Source organism: Schistocerca nitens, chromosome 4 (genome assembly GCF_023898315.1).
Source record: "Schistocerca nitens isolate TAMUIC-IGC-003100 chromosome 4, iqSchNite1.1, whole genome shotgun sequence".
In the NCBI taxonomy this organism is placed as follows: Eukaryota; Metazoa; Arthropoda; class Insecta; order Orthoptera; family Acrididae; genus Schistocerca; species Schistocerca nitens.
Genome location: NC_064617.1, coordinates 362550101 through 362576455, shown reverse-complemented (window position 1 = coordinate 362576455; position 26355 = coordinate 362550101). Strand labels below are relative to the sequence as shown.

At 46.1% G+C, this 26355-nt stretch overlaps 1 pseudogene; it reads right to left on the bottom strand.

Moving 5' to 3' along the window:
* Nucleotides 1-26355, bottom strand: part of LOC126252314 (calcineurin B homologous protein 1-like) — a 124009-nt pseudogene that overhangs the window by 13393 nt on the left and 84261 nt on the right.

Below are 26355 nucleotides of genomic sequence, written 5' to 3'. Positions count from 1 at the left end.
GACCCGCGTGTCGCCACTGTCAGTGACAGCAGACCTAGCGCCACCACACGGCAGGTCTAGAGAGACGTCCTGGCACTCGCCCCAGTTGTACAGCCGACTTTGCTAGCGATGCTACTCTGACAAATACGCTCTCATTTGCCGAGACGAAAGTTAGCATAGCCTTCAGCTACATTGGCTACGACCTAGCAAGGCGCCATTACTAGTTGTTATTGCTATCATACTTCTGTATCATCAAGAGCGATGTTCTACAATTATAGATTAAAGTTAAGTATTACAAGAATTTCGTACTTTATTGCAATTCTCAAGACATTGTCCTGTTACAGACCTCACGCTGGTCTGCGTGTATTTAGACGCGTGCATTTCGGCCTCCTGTAGCGACACGGTTTTGGCTCTTGAGTCAACACTACAAATTGGCGACGAGGCTTAAAAGAGGATTTAACGGTCGTATTGCTATAATTTACTTGTGTCATGGCTTCGCCACAATCTCCAGATGTACTGTCCGAATTTTACCGCTTGCAGAATCAGCAGACGCAGGCCTCCTGTAGCGACACGGTTTTGGCTCTTGAGTCAACACTACAAATTGGCGACGAGGCTTAAAAGAGGATTTAACGATCGTATTGCTCTAATTTACTTGTGTCATGGCTTCGCCACAATCTCCAGATGTACTGTCCGAATTTTACCGCTTGCAGAATCAGCAGACGCAGGCCTTATTGGGTGCCCTTGGACAGCTCGTCCAGGGTCAACGTGCAATGCAAAACGATGCGGCAGCCGCCGCTCCACCGCTACCGCAGCCACAACACGCTGTTGCACCACCTTTTCGTCCCTTTGACGTGGAACTGGAAAGCTGGACGGAGTGGTCACGCCAATTTGGATTCCATCTCGCCGCCTACAGGATTCAAGGTAACGAGCGGCAGCCATTTCTTCTTTCCGCCGTGGGCGTGCACACGTACCGTGTGATAGTGAAATTGTTATCCGACGCGACGTAGCGACTCTGTCCTACGAAGAAATTTTGTCGGCATTAGATGCATATTTCAAGGAATCAGTCAATGTAGTTGCAAAAAGGTATACGTTCTTTCGTACAAAACGTACGGCCGGTCAAACTAATCGGGAGTGGGTTGCAACCTTGCGAGGCCTTACTAGGGATTGTGCTTTTGAGTGTGAATGTGGACTCCCTTATTCAGATACTATGGTACGTGATGCAATTGCACAGAGCGTTTCTGATGTTCGTATCAGGGAACAGATTTTGAAACTAGTCAATCCCTCCCTTCAACAGGTGATGGACATATTGGATAGGCAACACACACTTGACTTTGCTCAGGAATCATTTGAAACTTCGCCAGCCACGTGTCACATTAACCGGCCCTCCGGGCGCGCTGCACGGAACAGTAAACAGCCCTCGCGCTCGTCCGCACAGCTGCAGCCAAGCCCTCCGCTACGTTTGCCGCGCAAGCAAGCAAATGCAGTGAAGTCATGCCCGCGGTGTGCTACTAGACATTCACGTGAGAATTGCCCGTCACGCCAAGCTATTTGCTTTTTCTGTAATAAAAAAGGACATGTTCAGAGTGTTTGCCAGAAAAAGCTCAGAACGGACACTAACAACCATTCCAGGCCCTTTACTTCGCGCCAGAATCGAACCAAGAATACTCAGGCTCGTGAACCTTCGCCCATGGACATTCATGTAGTTAATTCCCCTCCGCCCAGTGCCAATCTCTCTAACAGTGACTGTGTTCGTCCCACAAAACGTGTGTGTCGACGTCGCCGGAAATCCCGTCACATCGCAAGTGCTTCTGTACCAGTGTCTGTTCACGTTGCACGAGACAGTCGCTCTTGTCGTCAGCAGGACAATAAACTTTTTGTAGATTTGGACATTCATGGCCATGTAATACCATTCCAGCTCGATACCGGAGCTGCAGTTTCTTTAATCAATAAAGGCATGTACAAACAACTGGGCACACCTCCCTTGCGTGCCGCAAATGTTAAGTTAAATAGCTATTCCGGTCAGAATATCCCTGTGTTAGGACAGTGCAGCCTTCTTGCAACATACAAGGGACAAACAAAACTTGTGTCATTTTACGTACTTCGTTCTTCTGCTGCAGTGAACTTGTTTGGTTTAGATTTCTTTCAACTATTTAACATGTCTATCGTCAATCAGGTCCTATCAGTGAACCAGACTGTGCCTTCAGACAGTGTTTCTCGTCTACGTGAAGAATTTGCAGACATTTTTGCACCGGGCCTTGGTTGCGCTAAGAACTATGAAGCACATTTGGAACTGAAAGTAAACGCGCAACCGAAATTTTCCAGAGCGTGCAATGTTCCCCACACATTGCGTGCTGAGGTCGCAAGAACTTTACACGATTTGGAATCACAAGGTGTGATTGAACGTGTGCAGGCTTCTCTCTGGGCATCACCCTTAGTAATTTTGCCAAAACCTCCCGGGAAATTGAGACTTTGTGTGGACTTCAAGGCTACGGTGAATCCACAATTAGTCATTGCAACTTTTCCTTTACCCCACCCCGAAAGATCTTTTTGACAAACTGTGCCCGGGTAAATATTTTTCGAAGTTGGACCTAGCAGATGCGTACTTGCAAATACCAGTGGACGACGAATCCCAGCGCGTCTTGGTGGTTAACACGCATCTTGGTTTGTACCGATTCAAAAGACTGCCATTCGGGTGTGCATCTGCCCCTGCATTGTTTCAGCAATATCTGCAAACTGTTTGTGCCTCGGTCCCTACTGCAGCACACTATCTGGACGATATTGTGATCTCCGGAAAGACGGAAGAAGAACATTTATCCAATCTCAGAACATTATTTCAGGTCTTGCGACAAAATGGTCTTCGCTTGCGGAAGGACAAATGTGTGTTTTTTGCTTGTGATTTACCATATTTGGGACATGTAATCAATGCACAAGGCATACATCCGAGTCCAGAGCACCTCCGTGCCATACAAGACTTGCCTTTGCCGCAGAATTTGAAGCAGCTACAGAGTGTGCTGGGAAAAATAAATTACTACAACCGTTATATCCCGCATGCCTCTTCCATTTCAGCTCCGCTTCATCGCTTACGCCGTAAAGGTGTTCCGTTCGTCTGGACGACGGAATGAGAACGTGCCTTTCGCCAGTTGAAATCGGCGTTGCTTTCAAATACTTGCCTTATGCCATTCGATCCCCAGAAACCCCTTTTGTTGATGGTAGATACATCGGATTTCGGGATCGGTGCTGTGCTTGCGCACAAAGATGAATCGCATGATCGCCCTATTGCCTTTGCGTCCAAATTGCTCTCGTCTGCGCAAAGAAATTATTCACAGATCGAGAAAGAAGCTTTGGCTCTCGGATTTGGTGTTACAAACTTTCATGATTTCTTGTATGGTCGTCACTTTACCATCATCATAGACCACAAACCTTTGACATCGCTATTTCATCCGAACAAGCCTGTACCTCCACGTACAGCGCAGAAATTCATTCGCTGGTCTATTTTCCTCTCGCAGTACCGCTACGATATCTTGTATCGGTCCACTGCTAAGCACGGAAACGCCGATGCGTTGTCCCGTTTGCCTGTTGCTGAGGATAGAGCATTCGATTCTTCCGAACTTGCTTGCATGTTCATTGATTCGGAAACAGATGACGTGGTCGAATCGTTTCCGATTGATTTTCGTCGTGTAGCTACAGCCACAGCTGCTGACCCTGTCCGTATTACCGTTTTGCGTTTTGTTGCTACGCAATGGCCCTTGTCAAAGTCACGGATCGAGGATCCGTTGGTTCGCCGATTTTTTGCTCACAAGGAGAGACTTTTTGTACGACGTGGTGTTTTGCTGTTGCGTTCTGATAATGATCAGTCCCGGGTCGTGGTCCCACGTTCGTTACAGTCCTCTGTATTACAGCTTCTCCACCAAGGACATTGGGGTATAGTGCGAACGAAACAACTTACTCGTCAGCACTGTACTTGGTTCGAAATCGATGCTCCGATTACGAATATGTGCTCTGCTTGCATGGCGTGTGCCGAACAACAATCCGCCCCACCGCGGAAATTCTTTGCATGGCCGAAAGCCACTTCCCCTTGGCAACGATTGCACATCGATTTTTCTGGTCCATTCTGGACTGCTCGATGGTTGGTTGTGGTCGATTCTTTCAGTAATTTTCCTTTTGTTGTCCGGATGTCTTCTACGACGTCTTCTGCCACCATCCAAGCGTTATCCGCTATCTTTTGCATTGAAGGTCTTCCACAAACTATTGTTTCCGACAATGGCCCATAATTCATGTCCGCAGAATTTCAGTCATTCTGCAAGGCCAATGGTATTCAACATCTGACGTCCGCGCCGTTTTCGCCTCAGTCAAATGGTGCCGCTGAACGATTGGTCCGGACTTTCAAGTCACAGATGTTGAAGTTGAAAGAGTCGCATTCTCGGGAGGACGCGTTATTGCTCTTTTTGTCCTCATATCGCTCTCAGCCCCGAGATGGTCGCTCACCGGCTGAGTTGCTCCACGGTCGTCCTCATCGAACCTTGATGTCTTTGCTACATCCGCCGCATCAGGTTCCTGTGCAGCGGCAGCCACCTGCTTTTGCTCCAGGTGACGTTGTATACCATCGCAACTATCGAGGTTCACGGCGTTGGCTCGCAGGGCGCATTCTTCGTTGCCTCGGCCGCGCTATGTATCTGGTTTTGGGGGCCTCTGGTGAGGTGCGTCGGCATCTCAATCAGCTGCGCCTCTGTCGTCGCACGGGTTCTGCCGCTCCCCGTCTGCTTTCAGCGACGGTGCCGTCAGGTCAGCGCCCTGGGGACCCATCTACTGGCTCGCCTCATCCCCAGGTGTTACCGACGATGCCTTCCATTTTGCCCCATGGCGACGCGCCGCCGCCGCCGCCGGTTCTCCCGCCGGCGCCGCCCGCAGTGGACGCGCCTACCTGGGTCACGCGCCGCCGATCGCTTCCCGTGACCAGCTGTCCTCCGACGTGGAACTCTTGCCCGCTCCGGACCAGATGTCGTCTTCGCCCGTCGGGTACCCCGACGCGATGGAGGTCGACCATTCGGCCCCTCCTGTCTCTCTACGGGCGCATACACCGCATGTTGGCGTGCACCCTGGACTAGGTTTTCAGGCGTTTCCTAGCTCCCCTCGGACCGAATGGCAGGGTGCGGGTGGCACAGCCTCGCCTGTTAGGCTCCCCACCTCGTCGCATACGTCAACATGGGGTCCTCCCCACGGCGGGTGGAAGCCTTATAGCACAACCGTTCGCCGATTTGCGGGGGAGGAATGTGGTGTCACCGCCAGACACCACACTTGCTAGGTGGTAGCTTTAAATCGGCCGCGGTCCGGTAGTATACGTCGGACCCGCGTGTCGCCACTGTCAGTGATAGCAGACCTAGCGCCACCACACGGCAGGTGTAGAGAGACGTCCTGGCACTCGCCCCAGTTGTACAGCCGACTTTGCTAGCGATGCTACTCTGACAAATACGCTCTCATTTGCCGAGACGATAGTTAGCATAGCCTTCAGCTACATTGGCTACGACCTAGCAAGGCGCCATTACCAGTTGTTATTGCTATCATACTTTTGTATCATCAAGAGCGATGTTCTACAATTATGGATTAAAGTTAAGTATTACAAGAATTTCGTACTTTATTGCAATTCTCAAGACATTGTCCTGTTCCAGACCTCACGCCGGTCTGCGTGTATTTAGACGCGTGCATTTCGGCCTCCTGTAGCGACACGGTGTTGGCTCTTGAGTCAACACTACAGACGGAACATACACTATGTGATCAAAAGTATCCGGACACATGGCTGAAAATTACTTACAAGTTCGTGGCGCTCTCCATCGGTAATGCTGGAATTCAAAATGGTGTTGGCCCACCGTTAGCCTTGATGACAGCTTCCACTACTCTACGTTCGAATAGGTGCTTGAAGGTTTCTTGGGGAATGGCAACCCATTGTTCACGGAGAGCTGCACTGAGGAGAGGTATCGATGTCGGTCGGTGAGGGCTGGCACGAAGTCGGTGTTCCAAAGCATCCCAGAAGTGTTCTATAGGATTCCGGTCAGGACTCTGCGCAGGCCATTCCATTAAAGGGATGTTACTGTCGTGTAACCACTCCGCCACAGGCCGTGTATCATGAACAGGTGCTCGATTGTGTTGTAGCGCGAAACGTTCTACAAAGCTCATTGCAAGGAGTGTGACGAATTTATACAAGACACGCTTTAGAGCTACGGAAGCTTCAGTGAAATTCTATACCTTGGACTTCGCGATGGAAACTAAGCAAATAATTACTCACGAACTACACAATCTCTATAAATGATTAACAAACACTTACTGCAAATGTGCTCAACTTACACACAGCTAAATTCCATCTCACCACATCGTCGTGCTGAAAAAAGCCGAACACGCATCTGACTGCCAAAACAAGACCTCACGTCTATCTCTCAGAAGCTATAGCGTCTTTTCAAACCCGCCATCCCGGGTTCGCATCGAGGCCGGCTGGGATCTGACTGGCTCACTAAACTGGAACTGAAAAAGAGTCCTCATTGAACATGCCAGAGCTTGTTCTAAAGACAAATTATTGTGTACAGAAACGTATCTTTGAATAAAACCTGCACCAAATAATTCTCGAAAGAACAGTGACAGTTGCAGATGTTGCGGGCAACTTCCACAAGCTCATGAACTGGATAAATAGTTCGCTTGGAGTGAGTGTCCAAGGAAATCGTGTTGTGAAAAACTAGAAATTTCAGTACAAAGTTTTCATTGGATGATGTCCTGCAATTTTCATAAAGACTTAACAACAAGGATTCGAACAGATTTATTGAACTTTTGATCATTTTCACCCCAAAAATTTAACATTCAAGCAATAGCAATTGAAACAGTAACATCAGTCCATGCTGCCTGAAAATATGAAAGCTGAGTGTTTTAGTAGAAGGGATTTGTTTCACAGTATCGAAGGTGACGAAGCGCCCTTAGCTCCAACGTATGCAGTGTATTGCCTTTGTTTACTCGACTTCTTTACTTAGAATGGTCGTTCATGTCATATGCCTGAATATCAAAATTCTTCCGGGGACATTCTGTATAACAAAATATATGTATTTAAGGTGTCGATTTTATTTTGGCAACTAGTTTCAACTTTGTAACAACGTCATCTTCAGGCCCATACACTTGTTGATGTCAACTGCATGCGGCTGATACTAGAAGTCAGTGGTGAGATACGGACGTGCTCCGTGTGAAAGGTGGTTAGTAACTTGCAGTTAAGGTGATGCTGGCACAATGCCTACGGTGTCAAGAGAACGATGCATGCGTGTCCGAAGGAACGTTGCACAGTTCTTCTTTACAACACAGACACTGGAATATCAGTTTTGTAAGAGTCTCTAGGCAGCTCCGTAACGTCAGTATGCCAGCACGGCCTTCATTGGCGACCGAGTTACCTAGATAAAATACAGCTCGACACTCTGATCCCATTATCACTTCTTAACCAGTTAACTTAAGTCCACGTTCCGCCATCACTCAATCACTCCGTAAAGTCAATTCGGACCACGATTGAGCCGAACAGAGGGGATTAAAGGGCTTGTCCCAACTGGACTCTGCAGCGTTGGCAGAATTCTGCCCGCCGCCTCTCCGCAGTAAGACGGCCCAGCATCACTGGCGTGAGCGGACACCCGCATAAGGAAGAGAACCATCGAATAAGTCGGGACGAGCTGGCAGCGGTCACCCTTAGAATGCCGCAGCTTCCCCTCTACCCTTTCGCACCGCGGCTCGCCGCTCGTCTGCATAATGCGGACATTCGTGTGCAGAGCTGGCTACGCCTCGCGCGCCACGACTCACGCCGCCCCTCTGCCGCCCCCGCCGCCGCCATCGCCGATGCTGACGCCGCCCCCGCCGCAGATTGCCGCCGTTACACGTCCGGCCGTCGCCGCCGGCGCTCCGGAACAATTCGTTCGGCAGCAGAGGCGGAGGCCGGCCTGCCGGCGCGGATACTGCGCGGTAGTAAAGTGTGGCGCCGCGTGACGGGTTGGCTCGCGCCTCGCCCGGGCTTTCAGAGGCCTTCCTGGAGCGCCGCCGGAGGGCAGGTCGCACACGTGCCCTGGACAAAGCCCACCCCAGCCTGAGAGCCCAGCTCAAAATTCAGCCGTCTCTGGAGCCACGTTCAGATATAGGCAAGTTAAGAATGTCAAGGAAAGAAAAATTAAAAGCAGGACGCCACTTTTCCCTCACTTGCTTTCCATCTAGATTGTTCTACCTGTTTTTCTTTTCGCCATCTGAGGAGCACAATTCGGGTCAGTTACTCTTCTTCTGGTTTTTATCCTATATTCTTTCGTTTTCATGTTCTGTAACTTTCTTTCTTCATCAGTCCATGAGGATTTAAACCTGGATCTACGTCTATGCTGAAAATCTAGGGGGTTGGGTTGTTTGGGGAAGGAGACTAGACAGCGAGGTCATCGGTGTCATCGAACGAGGGAAGGACGGGTCGGCCGTGCCCTGTGAAAGGAACCATTCCAGCATTTGCCTGGAGCGATTTAGGGAAATCACGGTAAACCTAAATCAGGATGGCCGGACGCGGGGTTGAACCGTCGTCCTCCCGAATGCGAGTCCAGTGTCTAACCACTGCGCCACCTCGCGCGGTGAAAATCTACGTCAGCCTGATTTTTTTTCTCTTCTTCTTTTCATGAAAGGCACTCTGTTGTGAATCTCTCTTCCCAATTTCCCATTTCTTCCAGATACCTTTTGTACCGTTTAGTTCCCTTGTTCAGAAGAATCTGTTACCTGAACAATCTATTACCTGGGGTGTCAATGTTACCTTATCTATTCTAAAGATGTGTCAGAGAAACACGCTCCTTATGGTTACCTGAAATTATCAGGAGGAGAACGTTCTCGTATTATGAAAAATATAATCTTCTTGTTAGACAAGATCTTTGTTAGCTCGCAGTAATTACGTCTATAAACGACTAGTTTCGGCAAATTTTAATTGCCATCGTCAGATCATCTCCACACTTCAAGCGTTGTGCCACTGTACGTAGTGCACTGTTCATGTCTAGATGACGGTGCACTACACAGAGTGGCACAATGTCTAATATATGTAGATGTTCTGAATATGACAATTAAAATTTGCAAAAACTAGTCGTTTATACACCTAATTGACCTACTTACTGAGATCTGGGGAAATAAAACTTCTCTAATAAGAAGATTATGTTTTACAACATGCTCCTTTTTCTAATGGTGATCGAGATTCTCTTTATCTGGATATACATTATCTGATCAAAAGTATTCGGACACTCCTTGAAAAACAATTCAAATGGCTTCAAGCATTATGGGACTTTAACATATGTGGTCATCAGTTCCCTAGACTTAGAGCTACTTAAACCTAACTAACCTAAGGATATCACACACATCCAAGCCCGAGGCAGGATTCGAACCTGCGACCGTAGCAGCAGCACGGTTTCGGACTGAAGTTCCTAGAATCGCTCGGCCACAGCGGCCGGCCACTCCTAGAAGCGCTGAGTCGACCACTAACGTCACGAGAGCCGAACCCGTCAGTGTAAAGGAGAAGTGAAGTAATGTGTTGAAAGTAGAGAAGCAGTAAAAGCAGCCTGGGTGGTCAGAAGAACGCTGTGACTTCACAGGTGGACTACTCACTGGATGTCACGTGAGTAACAAATCTATCAGGGACATTTCAACCCCAAGTAAAGATGTGATTTTGAAGTCGAAACGCGAAGGAATAACAGCAGTTAAATCAAGACTAAACAGATCTCAAGTACTGACAGACAGCAACCTTCGATCATTGTGGTGGATGGTTGTAAAAAAAATCGCACGAAATCAGTGGAAAGAACCACTCGTGTGTTCCAGAGTGCTACCAGCAGTCCGCCAGCACAGTGCCTGTGCATAAGGAGTTAAAATCAGTGGGGTACAACGGTCGAGCAGCTCCTCCAAAGCCACACATATCTGTAGTCAAAGCTAAGCGACGCGTGAGGCGGTGTAAAGGGAAAGGCCACTGGACACCTTGCTTCTGGACGACTGGAAATGAGTGATTTGGAGATCACGCTGTACCCTGTGGCAATCCGATGATTTGGCAAAAGCCTCTACCATCACGTGTAGTGCCAATAGTGAAGTATGGAGGAGAATGTTTTAGGGATAGGGTATACTGGTGATTATGGTGTGGTCCCCTTATCGAAGGAAAGGAAGGATGTGAACATGTTTTACAGCGTTGTGTACTGCCTAGAGTAGAGGAAACTATGTATCAGCATGACAATGTACCATGTCATAAAGTAGTCTCTGTGAATATGTGCTATGTGAACAATGACATTTCTAAAATGAATTGGCTTGTCTTGAATCCCGATCTGAACCCAATTAAACACCTGTGGGATGAGTCAGAACGTCGTCTTCTCTCCAGACCGCAGCGTGTAACATCTCTACCTTCTCTGGTGTCGCCTCTAGAGGGAAAAAGGGCTACCAGACGTTCAGAGAGCTATTTAAAAGTTTCTTCAGCACAATTTAAGTCCTCATAAGGGTGCAGGACGCACACACCCCATATTAAAGTCCACTGATAGGTAGCTGGATTCGTTTGATCAGATATTGACTTAATCCTTTTCTTAGAATTCCTAGTTACCTTCTGAGAATCATTCATTCCATAAATTCCACCCTGTCAATTAATTATGATTCGCAGACGTTATGCTACGTGTAGAGCTGCAAGTTGGCTCACTCTTTCATAATGTCTCAACTTTTCATTGACCGAAATGTTCTTATTATTGTATATGTTCATTTTTACTTTGTATGCTAAATTCGTCATGTTTATTAGTACTCCCATTGCTCCTATATCTGCCAGACCAGTTTCTATTTATTCTTCTAGGTATTTGAATTTTCCCTTCTTCTATTGTTACCCATCTAGGATCTGTCTTCTCATTAGATTTCTGCGGATCTGCTTTAGATGCCTGCGTCGTGTGATTATCCGCCATTTCTAATGATTCCGGCTATATCGCCTGCGAATACCACACAGTCTACCTGTTTTCGGTTATTGTTGCACCCCAGTCGTACTCCACCTGCTCCTTTTATTTCTCGTAGCCATTCTCTGATGATCTTATCAACGAGTAACGTAAAAGGAAAAGTTGAGAGTCTGTCTCCCTGCCTGCCTCCGGTTTTCATCCTGAAGGATTCTGAAAGTTTTTTCTGTGGTTGACCTTGGATGTGATATTGCTTACGGTCTCTTTATTCAATTCACTGGATTTTCTATCGAATCACATCGCCTCCAAAATACGCAACAGTATGCTTCTTTCACTGTTTATTCGGTGTTCAGATTCTCATGCGCATATTCCTGCGTGGTAGTATCTAATGATTTACACAAAAAAGAAAATTTGGAAACAGTTAAACATCTCGCAACCACCTCAGTTGCTCTGTAAAACTGCCATGTTAGTTCATTGCCACCTGCGGTTGTAGCCATTATAACTCAATTTCAAAGGTGTTAAAACATTTTCAAGTATGCATTCGTTATTTTTTCATAGGGTTTGCATGTTTACGGATAGTTTTCTCTCCAGTATGGAGTGTTAAAGGTAATATTAACTTTTGGAATATCTTTAATTTTAGTAGCTACTATTTTTCGTCTTTTTCTAACTAACGTAAAAATTAAATAGTAGTAACGCTTTAAAGTCGGGCTATTACGCAATGTCTAAATTTGTGCTATAACCAGGTTATGGAACATTTTGTCAATATGACTAACCTGTGCCGTTGTCATTCTTCCAGGGCAAGAACAATGCCAAAATGTATATTCTGCAGGGAGAAAGCAATAAATGGAACTAAACAAATATGAGCACGGCGATTCTTGCACTCAGAAATAAAGCTGCGGCGGTTGCCCAGACAGTAATGCACCGCATTTTTTTTTCTCAACCGGAAAGTATGCTACGAATGCGAAACGTTACGTATGTATTATTTGAAGTCTACAGAGTCAGTTCAACAAGTTTCTGTCACTTCCGACAGATAGCGTAGCTGCAAGACAGTTTCAAAATTGCGTCTGTAAGTGATGTACGTTACAAGCAACGTGCCGTCATTGAATTTCTCACTGCAGAGAAAGAAACTATGGGGACTATTCACAAACGCTTATGCAAGGTCTATGGAGCAGCTTCTGTCGACAGAAGTACAGCTAGTCGGTGGGCACGGAGGGTGAGGTCATCCGAAGGCGGTTCGGCGGAGCTCCACTATTTGCAACGGTCGGGGAGACTATCCACGGGTGTCACAACATAGATGTTGCAGCGATCGGATACTATCATTCGCGAGAACACATGCGTTACGACTCGGCAGTGGGCGCTGCAACTGCCACTCAGCAAAGGAAGTGTGGGTGCAATTATCCACACTCTTGGATATTCAAAAGTGTGTGCAAGATGGGTCCCGCGATGTCTAACGGTAGATCACAAATCGCACAGAAAAAACATTTGTCTTGATTTGTTGCAACGTCCTGAAGCTGAGAGGGAGGCCTTCTTGTCCCGGATTGCGAAATGAGATGAAACCGGGGTTCACCATTTTGAGCCCAAAACAAAACGACAGTAGATGGAATAGCGCCGTTCCCAGTCTCCACAGAAGTAAAACTTCACAGCAGTTGCTTCCGCTGGAAAGATCACGATCAACACGTTATGGGACTGTGAACGTGTGATGCTCGTTGATGTGATGTCAAAAGTCTGTGCCATTAATTCAGATGCATATGTCAATACATCAACGAAACTCAAGACGAGCTTCCAGCAACTTCGGCGCCACAGCAAGCCAGGTGAAGTTTTACTGCAACACGATAATGCACCGCCCCACACGAGTCTGAGACGGCTGAACACATCGCAAAACATGGTTGGACAGTGTTACCCCATCCATCCTGCAGCCCTGACCTAGCCCCCTCGGACTTCCATTTGTTTGGGCCATTTAAGGATGCCAGTCGTGGAAGACATTTTGAGGACGATGAGGAGGTGATTTACATAGTGAAACAATGACTCCGACACCAGGAAAAGGATTGGTACCCATAGGGCAAACACGCCCTTGTTTCATGATGGAGGAAGGCCATACAACGGGATGCAGATGAAGTGGAACAATAGGGTGTGTAGATAAAACACCATTCTTTGGTGTGTGTCGTTCTCATTATGTTCAATAAAGAATTCTTGAAGAAAAAAATGCGGTGCATTACTTTCTGGCTAACCCTTGTGTATGGACACTGAAGGCTCCTAAAATATTAATCAGAAGAGAAATTTTGTGGCTTCATATGTCGTTACAAGAGTCGAATAGGTTGCCAGTTAGCGTCAAGGAATTTTCTGCGACCTTCGTTACGAAGAGAAGGACGGAAGAGGTTGGGTAAATCTATAATTGCAACATCGTGATAAATGCACAAGACTTAATTGATTTTAATTATGTAATTTGAGGCCAACTGTAAACCTTAACAGAGGATTCTCAGTTTAACGTCTCACCTCCGAGGGAAAAATTTGTATATATTTGGAGATTTCTGAATGTGGACGATAAAAATCACACGAGGGTTGACACTACGCAAGACTGAAAACTTGTAATTCGTTTTTTCCTCCTGCGACGCTTGACACAACGCTAAACCTTGCGAACTCCAACGGTTTGCAGTCGCGGCTTTCATGCCATGTAATAACTTACGTTTACTTGTGAATGAAGACATATCGATGTCACTACCATTTTAAAAACTTGTTTGTACTTTTAGCTATATTTAACTCGCAATGATGCATAATGTAGCGATAAGTAAGCTGCGCACTATCACACTTTTTCAACACAAGGTATGTAAACGAAGTATTGTGCATTTACAGGTAGAGTCATTTCACTGTGTGAAAATGTCAGATTTTTTAAGCGCGTGCTTTCTCCAGAATCGACTTAGAACATTATGGAACCTGAAATTAAAAGTAGCAGCTATGTTTTTTCACAGAGAAAATAGACCTAGAGTTTTTGATGAAAAATTGAATGCGTAAAACAACGTGGCTTAGGCTCGTACACCTTCAAGGGTTTTTACAGAGAGAAAATCGGAGAAGAGGGCTTCCCCCCCCCCCTTTCCCAAGCAATAAGTGCTTAGGAGGCTCGAACGAGCCTAAGTTAAGTCGAATGCAGTTGCTCCCTGTGTCCAGAACTACTACCTTTACATCTGCTGGGTTTTCATAGAACTATGTACACCAAACAATTTTCGAACGAAGATAAAAGCCAGATGCAGGCCTCTGGTACCAAAATGACACTCTTGGCTGAATTTACCATCTCCTTCTCCAACCGGTTGCCTTTGAGGCCTCATGATCGAGACGGCATGAAAAAAAACATTTATGTATGATAAAAGTTTACGTACAAGTTGTTCACGTATAATATATGTACCTTCTTTGAGTCATCAGTCTTGTGACTTGTTTGTTGTGGCCTACCAAGAAACTCCTCTCCTGCGCCAACGATTTCACCTCAGAGGAGTAATTGCAACCTAGATCCTCAATTACGTGCAAGATGTATTTCAGTCTCCGTCTTCCTCTACAGTTTTACCCTCGAGGGCTCCCTCTGGTACCATGGAAGTTACTCTTTGATGTCTTAAAAGATCTCCTACCGAAGTGTCCCTTCTTCTTGTCAATGTTTTCAAGATATCCCTTTCCTCACCGATTCTGCGGAGACCCTCATCATTTCTTACTTTATCAGACCAGCTAATTTTCAATATTCTTCCGTAGCATCACATAGCTTCACATCTTTGATCTCTTCCCACAGTCCATGTTTCACTATCATACGACGCTGTGCCCCAAACGTACATTCTCATGTCTTCCTCAAATTAAAGCTTATGTTCCATATTAGTAGACTTCTCTTGGCCAGGAATGCCTTTTTTCCTGAGCTGGTCTCATTTTTACATCCTCCTGGCTCCAGCCTTCAAGGGATAGTTTGCTTCCTAGATAGAAAAATTCGGTAACTTCGCCTACTTCAGGATCATCAATTCTGATGTTAAATTTCTCGCTGTTCTAGTTTCTGCTATTTCTCATTATTTTCGTCTCAATCCATAATCTGTACCCACTAGAATGTTCATTCCATTCAACAGATCCTGTGATTCCTCTTCATTTTCATTGTGGATAGCAATGTCATCAGAGAATCATGTCAGTGATATCCATCCACCTTGAATTTTAAACGCACTGACGAGGATTTCATTTTTTCCGCCATCTCTTCTACGATGCCTAGCTTGAACTGTAGAGGGGAAAGACTTAATCCCTGTCTTACACTTTTTTTATTCATAGCACTTAGTTCTTGGTCTTCCATCCTTATTGCTCCCTCTTGCTTCTTGTAATATTCTATATTACCAGCCTTTCCATACAGATTACCACTATTTTCTCAGTATTTCGAACACCTTGCGCCATTTTATTCTTTCGAATCCTTTCTCCAGGACGAAAAACCTATGAATGTATATTGATTTATCTCCAGTTTTTCTTCCATTAGCAGTTGCACAGTCAGAACTGCCTCTATGTGCCTTTACCCTTCCTAAAGCCAAACTGATAGTCATCTAACAGATACTCATTTTTTTCCTTTTTCTGTTTATTATACTTGTCAGCAGCTTGGATCCATGAACTGTTAAGGTAATTGTGCGATAATTCTCGCACTTTTCAGCTCTTCTTTCTGTCCTCTGAGCTGTAAGAAAGATGCTTATCAGAAAGTCTCACAGCATATTGCCAGTCTCCTACAGTATAAACACCAACACGAATAGAAGTTTGGTTGCCATTTCTCAAAATGTTTTAGGATTTCTGATAGAATGTTATCTAGCCTTTATGCCCTGTTTGATCCCATTCAGAGCTCTTTTATTTTCTCATCGCAATACTGGATCTCTTATTTCTTTCCTAACAACTCCAGTTTCCTCTTCTGTCCCATTCAGATACACTATGTGATCAAAAGTATCCGGACACCTGGCTGAAAATGACCTACAAGTTCGTAGTTCCCTCCATCGATAATGCTGAAGTTCAGTGTGGTGTTGGCCCACTCTTAGCCTTGATGACAGCTTTCACTCTACATCTACATTTATACTCCGCAAGCCACCCAATGGTGTGTGGCGGAGGGCACTTTACGTGCCACTGTCATTACTTCTCTTTTCTGTTCCAGTCGCGTATGGTTCGCGGGAAGAACGACTGCCGGAAAGCCTCCGTGCGCGCTCGAATATCTCTAATTTTACGTTCGTGATCTCCTCGGGAGGTATAAGTAGGGGGAAGCAATATATTCGATACCTCATCCAGAAACGCACCCTCCCGAAACCTGGACAGTAAGCTACACCGCGATGCAGAGCGCCTCTCTTGCAGAGTCTGCCACTTGAGTTTTTTAAACATCTCCGTAACGCAATCACGCTTACCAAATAACCCTGTGACGAAACGCGCCGCTCTTCTTTGGATCTTCTCTATCTCCTCCGTCAACCCGATCTGGTATGGATCCCACACTGATGAGCAATACTCAAGTATAGGTCGCAGTAGTGTTTTGTAAGCCACCTCCTTTGTTGATGGACTACATTTTCTGAGGACTCTCCCAATGAATCTCAACCTGGTACCCGCCTTACCAACAATTAATGTTATATGATCATTCCACTTCAAATCGTTCCGCACGCATACTCCCAGATATTTTACAGAAGTAACTGCTACCATTGTTTGTTCCACTATCATATTCGCAATACATTACATTTGTCTATGTTAAGGGTCAGTTGCCACTCGGCCGGCCGCGGTGGTCTAGCGGTTCTAGGCGCTCAGTCCGGAACCGCGCGACTGCTACGGTCGCAGGTTCGAATCCTGCCTCGGGCATGGATGTTTGTGATGTCATTAGGTTAGTTTGGTTTAAGTAGTTCTAAGTTCTAGGGGACTGATGACCACAGATGTTAAGTCCCATAGTGCTCAGAGCCATTTGAACCATTTGAACCAGTTGCCACTCCCTGCACCAAGTGCCTATCCGCTGCAGATCTTCCTGCATGTCGCTGCAATTTTCTAATGCTCCAACTTCTCTGTATACTGCAGCATCATCCGCGAAAAGCCAACGATTGTCCCCTTTTGGACGTCGGACAAATCGCTCCGTTTCCGCGTGTAAGACAATGATTGGATTGTTTTCAGCATAGCCTGAATTACTTGTACACCTACCGCTGCAATTGTTGCCACCTGCCATATGTGAAAATTTATTGCACGTTGACGCTGAACATAGGCGGTGATCAGAAAAATGTGACGGGAGCACGTTGATTGGTCACTGTCAGAGATGCAGCATACGCGTGTAAGACATTTTTTCAGAACGTGGCAGTCTGACAGGGGCCACTGGTCGAATTTTTCAACATCCAGATTTGCAGGGCATTCAGATTGGACAGTGACCCCATGTCGGACTGTCTGGGAATGTGACGGCAGGCATATTCTTCATCTAAGTACCGTTTAACCACGTATGACCACCACAAGGGAGGACAGCACCAAGCACATCCTAAGTCATTCACACTTGCGCCTGCCATCGGAGAATAAGTAATGGAATGAATGCAACATCCCATACCATTGGTCAGAGACTTACGGAAGCTGGATTACAGATTTACTGTCCCATGCATGGGTTATCGGTAACACCAAAACACATTCAGCAGCATTTGGAGTAGTACTGTGATTCGTAAGCATAGGCTGCTGATGAATTGCGTCACACTTTGTTTAGCAGTGAATTGTGGTTCTGCACTTTCCCGGACGAGTACTGTCGGCGAATGTGGCGGCATTCTTCCAAAGTTTTGGAGAAACCCAGCAGTGTCACTCCTGGTGTCATGTATGGGGAGCCATCGGCTACGACTTCATTTCGCGGTTTGTAGTGATTGAGGAAAATATGATGGAACATCAATGGGTCACAGATATTCTGCGTTCATATGTGTTACCTCTCAGGCGACGGTATCATTTTGTAACAGGGCAAGGTACATACATGGGACGTGGCACGGAATTCAATTCACGGTTCTGATGTCCTGCTTTATTTATCAGTGATTTCCGCACATCCATTCAGGAGAATACTAGTAAACTTGATTGGTTTCGACAGGGCTAAGCTACCATCTTCAGATCCACAGAATGCAGCACGATTTCATAACCTGCGCTATGTGCATCTGAAGATGGCAATTGGGTTGGTTAGTTGGATAAATAAAGGGGCCAGTACATCTGGCATCTTAGTCCTGACTAAACTAGTAATCCAGTGCTCATACAAGTGATCAAGACACTGAAAAAATCATATCAGAAACTTTCTTTATACTGAATTAACTGATCGCTGTCCAGCCGACAGTGTAAGGCTGTAAGGCAGGTGTAATAATGGCAGACTTTCTTCAACAGAACCGTAGCTCATTTCTGTTGTCACTGGCGGAAATAGGCGTTTTCCATTGGAGTTTCCCTTGTTGCTTGCCGTTGGTGGAAATGGGCGAATAGGAAATTGAGCAGCGACTCTAGCGTAGCGTTGTTTTCTAACTGTCTAGTATCGACTAGGCCGCGTCAGCGCTCTGTCCCCCCTCCACCGCTGTGGTCTACAGCGCGCCTGTTGCTCTGCGAGAGCTGTCCTTCCGCAGAGCTGTCACTGCTGGCAGCCAAGACGCTGGAAGTCGGTATCTGTCTTCTCTGTTCATGTTGTCGGGTCGCTTGGCTATTTCTACAGCCTCTCTGGTCTTCCTCCTCAAGCTAACCGGCTGTTTCGCCAGTACGCGGGCCTTTCGAAGTTCAATCTTCATCCTGCACTGTTCCTGGTGTTCTGCCACCGCTGATTTGTTGCATTGTTTGAGACGGATATATCTCTCGTGTTCAGATAACCTTGTGCTTATTGGACACCCAGTCTCGACTACATACACCAGTTCACATTCGCACCCGATTTCGTAAACTCCGGTGGCATGAAACTTGTCAAGTGTATCTTCGTCGAGTCCAGAACGTCTTTTATTTTGTTGTTGCTACGAAAAATCGGTTTATTACCTGCCCGACGGAGAAGTCTGCCCAGACGTTCAGTGACCAATCGTACGTATAGCAGTAGGACGGTGTTCTGTCCTTCGTTCTACATTTCCCTACTGCCCTCTTCCTTTGGCAGCATAGTTTTAAGTATCATCCTCATGTCGTAGCCATTAGCTCCAGAAACGGAGCTCTGAGTCTGTACTTTAGCTCTTTAGCTCTGAGATTGTGTTCATCACTGATCCTGTAGGCTCCCTTAGTTAAGGTCTGCAGGGCCGATCTCTTTTGCGTAGGATGGTGGTGGAAGGATGCATGCAGGTACCTGTCCGTGTTGGTGGGCTTTCTATTAACTCTGTGTCCAAGCTTCCCATCAGGCGGTACACTTCCACGTCGAGAAAAGGCAATACCCTGTTCTTTTCTATCTCCATGGCGAAGTGAATTTTGCTGTGCTGTTGATTGAGATGTTGGTGGAAGTTCTGAGGCTCTTCTTCTCCGTGTGGCCTGATGACAAAGGTGTTGTCAACGTATCGCAGCCAGCATTCTTACGGAAGCTGGATTACAAATTTACTGTCCCATGCATGGGTTATCGGTAACACCAAAACACATTCAGCAGCATTTGGAGTAGTACTGTGATTCGTAAGCACAGGCTGCTGATGAATTGCGTCACACTTTGTTTAGCAGTGAATTGTGGTTCTGCACTTTCCCGGACGAGCCTTTACCGTCCGTCTACTCGTAGAAACCCCTGTCCACCTGAAACAGATGGTCGTGAAACAGTGGCGCACTAGCTCGCAGATGTCAGGTGCCATGCGTTCTTCTAAGATGTTCATGGTGTCCGCCACGGGTATATTCGTGAATAAAGACTTCATGTTGAAACTGGCGATCCGATCCGCACCAGAGACACGCTTTTCTTTGAAAAGTGCTACAAAGTGGGCGGAGTCCTTGACATATGAATCTGTGAGGCTCACTAGATCTCAAAGCTTTGGAGCCTATTCTTTTGCTAGTTTGCAGGTCAGTGAGTTAATACTATTCACTATCGGCCGTAAAAGAAAGGATTCTTTGTGCAGCTTTAGTACACCATGTATTCTTGGTGCCTGTGGAACTTGTGGAATGAGTCTTCGGGCAGCGCCAAAATACTTTGCTTCAGCAGCGCTTGCGGCGATTTCATTATCTTGGCCGTCGGACCCCTTAAGTGTATGGTAAATGGGCTCACTAGGAGATCCTCCATCCGCTTGTCTACAACTACATTTTGTATGATTTAGTTACAGATCCATCAACAGGTCTATGCTAGTAATGAACCGTCTTTGACACATCAAGTCAGACCAAAATAACAGTAATAATTAGGGTTTTTTATAATACATTTTCTATTATCCTCTAATACCGCAGCTAAGCTGCAATTCATTTATTTTCCCTCCACCAAACAGGATCTAACTATCCTTTACATTAAACCTTACATCTTTTATAGCAGGTAATGGTGCTAGTACAGAAAGAACAGTTTACTCCACACTGAGTTGGATCTAATGTCTGATAGTTACAAAAAACGAAAGCAGCTTTCCTGGTTTGTTGAAATACAACAAAAGCATGTGCTCAGTAATCGGTGAACAAAAATGTTTTCCAGACGACGGACTGTCGTCATATTAATCCTCATTGAGTTTTTAACTAAGCCCTCCCCATGACTTCCTCACGTTTAGTGGGAGAAGCTAGAAATTTTTCCAGAAGTCCCATATATGAAAATGGAAGACGCCGCATGCTTTCGAAACAAGATAAATGCGTATCCAGAATGATAAGCTACAATACAGTAAATACTGGATTCGCTTCCAGAGAACTGTAGAGGAGGCAGGAAAGAATTGACAGTGATAAAAAATATGACTGTGAGGGGAAATACACTGCAAAATACATCACTAATATCATTGCAACAAGAGAAAAATTTTACTTTTTTATTTTTGGAGGTCCTTAATTTGCCCTGAATTGCCTGCCTAAGCTGAACTGTTCGTAATTAAAAACGTTTTTCTACATGTGCATCTACATCCACACCCAGCAAGCTACCTGATTGATGGGTCCACTATCTGCCCCTTGTCGGTAAATCTCCGTATTAGATCTAAATTTTTAAATTTTCTCGTTGTGGTCACTTAGTGAGAAGTGTGTAGAGGGAGTAATATATTGTCTGAGTCTTCCCGAAAAGTCTCGGAATTTCAATAATAAACGTCTCGTGTTGCGTTACGTTTCTGTCATAGTGTCTGCCACTGGAGTTTGTTGAAGATGTTTGTGAAACTTTAGCACTGACTAAACAATCCCGTGACGAAATGTGCCACTTGGCTTTGGACCTTGCCCGTCTCTTTCAATGATCCACCCTGGTAACGATACCGTCAAGGTGGCTCAGTGGTTAGCTCAGAAGACTCGCACTCCGGAGGACGACAGTTCAAATCCGCGTCCGGTTATCCCAATTTAGGCACGGAGGACCGAGGATGGTCAGTCTGCTGGCCACAGGTAGAACGGACACGTCTTCTGGAAGCAAGTGTCTAGGGTCTGGTGGGGGCCGGCTGCGCGCCGGCGACATACAGTGCGAGGCAGTGTGGTCTCTGACTGCAGCGGAGGCTGGAGACTAAGCCTGTGTTTGGTGATGAACAGTCAGTGACGGGGAGTTGCAGGAGAGATACCAAAGAAAACAGTTCTGTGGGAAGCCAACTCCAAGACCCTCACCAAGCAGGTCCGTGCCTCAACATCAGACAGACGTGGCCAGCAATCGTGGCGATGGCGTGTGGGCAATAAGCTGTTGGACCGGATACTATTTCTTCCGTTCGCACAGTCGACATTGCAAGCAGGCTTCATCAGACTGCAGCTAGAACAGTGAGAGTGCTTTTAACGTTGGTATCTGGTTTCTCTTACTATTTAAGTTCTAAAATACAGATTTTTTCTTACCTTCCTGTGTGATGTTTCAGTGACAGGTGGGAGTGTTAGATCTAGGTTGGCTCCGAAAAACAGAACCTGCTTACGAAGTAGCCGTGCTTGTGTATGTTCTGGTATTCCAAGTGACATAGTTGTCCCAGGTCGTGTGGTAGGTGTTGGGTGAGCCGGTTTAAATGACTGAAGTGTATCACAGGGACGTGACTAATACTGTCGGTGTTGTTGGTTTGAACCTCAATGATTTGGACCCTGTTGATCAGTTCTTGCACTGTATATTACCTACGGCAAGCCACGTGCATATATTACTACACCGAGTTGCTCGTTATAAGAATAGGATTAGTGATCTGTTAGGAGCTGTTAGGGATGAGAGGGTTCTCGAATTAAAGGTGTTGGAGAAGAGGTTGGTCCGAATAGAAATTGTGGTCGGGGATTTACACTGAAGCACACAAGAAACTGGTAAAAGCATGCGTATTCAAATGCAGAGGTATGTAAACAGGCAGAAGACGGCGCTGATGTCGGCAACGCCTACATAAGACAACAAGTGTCTGGTGCAGTTGTTTGATTGGTTACTGCTGCTGCAATGGCAGGTTATTAAGATTCAAGTGAGTTTGAACGTTGTGTTATAGTCGAAGCACATGCGATGGGACACAGCATCTCCAAGGTAGGCAGCTGCAGCAGCAAGTCGTATACCCCTAGCTTAGTTATTTGTTACATAGTTTTAATTCTTAATTTCTTTGCGTGTTTTTGGGTACTTGCATTGTTTAATTCATAAATTTCTGGCATATTATAGTATTTGAGAGCTGTAGCATCGCGCTTTAGTGTTTACTTCGTAGATTCTCACTTAAATTGCGTGTGAGTTTCGTATAGGAGGTGTAATTTCGAGTTTTAGTTACTGTAATCGTATAATTCAGGCAGATTGTAGCGCAGTCGTTAGACATTTGTACAGGTTAGTTAATACATTCTTTGCGTGTTTCCCTTGCGTTATCTAGGCACTGACTCGTGTTTCAGTAACTGTCGTTCAACATCGATTAGAATGGACAGGGACTGTGATTGCTGTGTTCGGATGAGGGCTGAGTTGGCATCCCTTCGCTCACAGCTGCAAGCGGCGCTGACTTCGGTCGCGCAGCTTGAGGCTGTTGCCAATGGGCACCACTGTGGGGAGCCGGACTTGGGTATCACGGGGATATCAACCTCGTACCGTCTGTCCCCAGATCGGTCTGCCGCTGTGGTTGCCCCGGTTGCTGCCCGCAGTGGGGCTGAGCCCTCGCCTGTGGTTGATTGGGAGGTCGTTCCAATGCGTGGCAGGCAGCGAAAGACGTCCCCGGAAGCTGATCAGAGAAAGCCTCCCCGGTGCGTCTGACAAACAGGTTTCAGGCACTGTCTCTGGCTGAGCCAGATGCAGCTGCCTGCCCTGTTTCAGAGGATGATTCTCAGTCTTCAAGGTCCGGGCAATCACAGAGGGTGGGCTTATTGGTAGTTGGGAGCTCCAATGTTAGGCGCGTAATGGGGCCCCTTAGGGATATGGCGGCTAAGGAGGGGAAGAAATCCAGTGTGCACTCCGTGTGCATTCCGGGTGGAGTCATTCCTGATGTGGAAAGGGTCCTTCCGGATGCCATGAAGAGCACAGGGTGCAGCCAGCTGCAGGTGGTAGCACATGTCGGCACTAATGACGTGTGTCGCTTTGGATCTGAGGAAATTCTCTCTGGATTCCAGCGGCTATCTGATTTGGTGAAGGCTGCCGGTCTTGCTTACGAGATGAAGGCAGAGCTCACCATCTGCAGCATCGTTGACAGAACCGACTGCGGCCCTTTGGTGCAGAGCCGGGTGGAGGGTCTGAATCAGAGGCTCAGACGGTTTTGCGATCGTGTTGGCTACAGATTCCTTGACTTGCGCCGTAGGGTGGTGGGGTTTCGGGTTCCGCTGAATAGGTCAGGAGTTCACTACACTCAGCTGGCGGCTACACGGGTAGCGGAGGCTGTGTGGCGTGGACTGGGCGGTTTTTTAGGTTAGAAGGCCTCGGGAAAGTACGGGGTGGGCTGCAATCTCAAAGGGTACATGGCAAATACAGGACGTGCTTGGATCAAGGAACAGTCGGAATTGTAGTTGTAAATTGTTGTAGTTGTGCTGGGAAAGTCCCTGAGCTTCAAGCGCTAATAGAAAGCACAGAAGCTGAAATCGTTGTAGGTACAGAAAGCTGGCTAAAGCCTGAAATAAGTTCTGCAGAAATTTTTACGAAGTCTCAGACGGTGTTCTGGAAAGATAGAGTAGGCAGAATTGGTGGTGGAGTGTTTGTGTCTGTCAATAGTGGTTTATCTTGTAGTGATGTCGAAGTAGATACTCCGTGCGAATTGGTATGGGTGGAGGTTATACTTAACCTCCGAACTAAGTTAATAATTGGCTCCTTCTACCGACCCCCAGACTCCGATGATATAGTTGCGGAACAGTTCAGAGAAAATTTGAGTCTCGTAACAAATAAATACCCCACTCATACGGTTATAGTTGGTGGGGACTTCAACCTTCCCTCGATATGTTGGCAAAAATACTTGTTCGAAACCGGTGGTAGGCAGAAAACATCGTCCGAGATTGTCCTAAATGCTTTCTCCGAAAATTATTTCGAGCAGTTAGTCCACGAACCCACGCGAATTGTAATTGGTTGCGAAAACACACTTGACCTCTTAGCCACAAACAATCCAGAGCTGATAGAGAGCAACATGACTGATACAGGGATTACTGATCACAAGGTCGTTGTAGCTAGGCTCAATACCGTTTCTTCCAAATCCACCAGAAACAAACGCAAAATAATTTTATTTAAAAAAGCGGATAAAGTATCACTAGAAGCCTTCCTAAGAGACAATCTCCATTCCTTCCGAACTGACTATGCAAATGTAAACGAGATGTGGCTCAAATTCAAAGATACAGTAGCAACAGCAATTGAGAGATTCATACCTCATAAATTGGTAAGAGATGGAACTGATCCCCCGTGGTACACAAAACAGGTCCGAACTCTCTTACAGAGGCAACGGAAAAAGCATGTGAATTTCAGAAGAACGCAAAACCCCGAAGATTGGGTAAAATTTACAGACGCGCGAAATTTGGCACGGACTTCAATGCGAGATGCCTTTAATAGGTTCCACAACGAAACATTGTCTCGAAATTTGGTAGAAAATCCGAAGAAATTCTGGTCGTATGTAAAGTACACAAGCGGCAAGACGCAGTCAATACCTTCGCTGCGCAGTGCCGATGGTACTGTTACCGACGACTGTGCCGCTAAAGCGGGGTTATTGAACGCAGTTTTCCGAAACTCCTTCACCAGGGAAGATGAATGGAATATTCTAGAATTTGAAACACGAACAGCTGCTAGCATGAGTTTCTTAGAAGTAGATACCTTAGGGGTTGCGAAGCAACTCAAATCGCTTGATACGGGCAAGTTCAGGTCCAGATTGTATACCGATTAGGTTCCTTTCAGATTACGCTGATACAATAGCTCCCTACTTAGCACTCATATACAACCGCTCGCTCACCGATAGATCTGTACCTACAGATTGGAAAATTGCGCAGGTCGCACCAGTGTTTAAAAAGGGTAGTAGGAGTAATCCATCTAACTACAGACCTATATCATTGACGTCGATTTGCAGTAGGGTTTTGGATCATATACTGTATTCAAACATTATGAATCACCGCGAAGGGAACGATCTATTGATACGTAATTAGCATGGTTTCAGAAAACATCGTTCTTGTGCAACGCAGCTAGCTCTTTATCCGCACGAAGTAATGGCCGCTATCGACAGGGTATTTCAAGTTGATTCCGTATTTCTAGATTTCCGGAAAGCTTTTGACACCGTTCCTCACAAGCGACTTCTAATCAAGCTGCGGGCCTATGGGGTATCGTCTCAGTTGTGCGACTGGATTCGTGATTTCCTGTCAGGAAGGTTGCAGTTCGTAGTAATAGACGGCAAATCATCGAGTAAAACTGAAGTGATATCAGGTGTTCCCCAGGGAAGCGTCCTGGGACCTCTGCTGTTCCTGATCTATATAAATGACCTGGGTGACAATGACAATCTGAGCAGTTCTCTTAGGTTGTTCGCAGATGATGCTGTAATTTACCGTCTAGTAAGGTCATCCGAAGACCAGTATCAGTTGCAAAGCTATTTAGAAAAGATTGCTGTATGGTGTGGCAGGTGGCAGTTGACGCTAAATAACGAAAAGTGTGAGGTGATCCACATGAGTTCCAAAAGAAATCCGTTGGAATTCGATTACTCGATAAATAGTACAATTCTCAAGGCTGTCAATTCAACTAAGTACCTGAGTGTTAAAATTACGAACAACTTCAGTTGGAAAGACCACATAGATAATATTGTGGGGAAAGCGAGCCAAAGGTTGCGTTTCATTGGCAGGACACTTAGAAGATGCAACAAGTCCACTAAAGAGACAGCTTACACTACACTCGTCCGTCCTCTGTTGGAATATTGCTGCGCGGTGTGGGATCCTTACCAGGTGGGATTGACGGAGGACATCGAAAGGGTGCAAAAAAGGGCAGCTCGTTTTGTATTATCACGTAGTAGGGGAGAGAGTGTGGCAGATATGATACGCGAATTGGGATGGAAGTCATTAC